At 44.9% G+C, this 1,969-nt stretch overlaps 1 protein-coding gene across 1 annotated transcript in view; it reads left to right on the top strand.

The window, feature by feature from the left end:
• LOC103274382 (cytochrome c oxidase subunit 7B, mitochondrial) overlaps positions 1–1,969 on the top strand; it is a 7,886-nt gene that overhangs the window by 2,319 nt on the left and 3,598 nt on the right. The window lies entirely within an intron of this gene.

Raw genomic sequence — 1,969 nt, 5'->3', positions numbered from 1 at the left:
CCTGGTCACTGCAGCCTCTACCTGCTGGGCTCTGGCGATCCTTCTGCCTCAGCCTTCCAAGTAGCTGGAACCACAGGCGCACGCTACCACGCCCGCTAATTTTTTTGATTTATTGTAGAGATGAGGTCTCGCCAAGTTGCCCAGGCGGGCCTCGAACCCGCGGGCTCAGGCAATCCACTCACCTCAGCTTCCCAAAGGTGTGGGATTACAGGCTGAGCCACCGAGCCCGGCTGAGACCTCTTTTCTACCAACAAACAAGCACAAACAAAAATTAGCCAGGCATAGTGGCATGTACCTGCAGTTCCAGGTACTCCGGAGGCTGCAGTGACCAGGGCAACAGAGTGAGACCTCGACTCAAAAAAGTAAAATAAAGGTGTCAGTAGCTGTTAAGAGAAGACCCAATAGTGCTCAAATAATTATCGTGAAATAACCCATTGTACCACATAGAAGCCATTATATTCTTTTTTTTTTGAGTCGGAATCTCAACTCTGTCACCCACTCTGGAGTGCAGTGGCACACTCACAGCCATTGTAGCCTCCACCTGCTGGGATTAGGTGATCCTTCCACCTCAGTCTTCCAAGTAGCTGGAACTACAGGCGTGTACCCCCACACCCAGCTTTTTTTTCTTGATTTACTGTAGAGATGAGATTTTGTCAAGTTGCCCAGGCTGGCCTCAAATCCGTGGGCTCAGGCAATCCTTTCACCTCTGTCACCCAAAGTGCTGGGATTACAGACCTGAATCACCATGTCCAGCTTATTATATTCTTAATTGCTAGTGAATGGGCAACATTGCTGTTTCTTTAACATATTTTTTGTTATATATGCAAGTGCCTTTTGAAACTTTTAAAAACAATAAGGACCTGCTACTTAAATTAGAAAAGAAAAAACAGCTGGAAATATGCCTTTTCTTGGCTCTTTCTCAAACTCTCCTTTTTAGTTCTTCCAGGGGCAATTTGAAAATTTAATTGTTCTACTCTTTCTACTAGAAGAGTAAAATCATAGTTATCATTCTACTTGAAGACTTGTACTAACTTCCCCTGCCTACCAAATAAAGTGGCCCTTCATGATCCTTTCTAGTTTATTTCCTATCACTTGCCTTACACCTTGTCTGTTCAAATTTAATTGGTTTTATAGCATGCTGAACTTTTGTCTCCTTGCCTTTTTTCACATTCCTCTTTCCCACATCTATGTAACCAAATCCTGTCAGCCCAAATGTTTAGCTAATTCTACTTCTTTGATTATAGTTATGTCTACATGTGTAATAGCCTCAGGAAGTTACCTGAGGACAGGGTCTGTATTGTACACTATTTATTTATTTATTTATTTTTTATTTGTTATTTTTTATTTTGAGTCAGAGTCTCACTCTGTCACCCAGACTGGAGTGCAGTGGCTGCTCCCAGCCCCCGCAGCCTCGACCTGCTGGGCTCCTGCGATCCTTCCGCCTCAGCCTTCAAAGTAGCTGAAACTACATGCGCGCGCTATCACACCCGGCTAATTTTTTATTTTTTTTTTATTGTAGAGATGAGGTCTCACCAAGTTGCCCAGGCGGGTCTCGAACCCGCGGGCTCAGGCAATCCACTCACCTCAGCCTCCCAAAGTGCGGGATTACAGGCTGAGCCACCGAACCCGGCTTAATTGTACACTTTTTAATATACCATTTATTTTTGGCACAATGCCATATTAATTAGCGAATTAATAAATTTTTAAGAGATGGTCTTGTGTTTTTGTCCATGCTGGAGTGCAGTGGTGCAATCATAGCTCACTGCAGCCTTGAACTGCTGGGCTCAAACATAGCCTCCTGTCTCGGCCTCCCAAGTAGCTAGGACTACATACAACAGGCATGCGTCACCACACCCAGCTAGTTTTTAAAAACTTTTTTTTTTTTTTGAGTTGGAGTCTGACTTTGTCACCCAGACTGGGGTGCAGTGGCCGCTCCCGGCCACTGCAGCCTCTACCCGCTGGGCTCCCT

The sequence above is a fragment of the Carlito syrichta genome, unplaced genomic scaffold, assembly GCF_000164805.1.
Source record: "Carlito syrichta isolate Samal-C Ts95f unplaced genomic scaffold, Tarsius_syrichta-2.0.1 Scaffold314761, whole genome shotgun sequence".
Taxonomy (NCBI): Eukaryota; Metazoa; Chordata; class Mammalia; order Primates; family Tarsiidae; genus Carlito; species Carlito syrichta.
The sequence above is the reverse complement of the archived record's forward strand: the minus strand, read 5'-3'. Positions and strand labels throughout refer to the sequence as shown.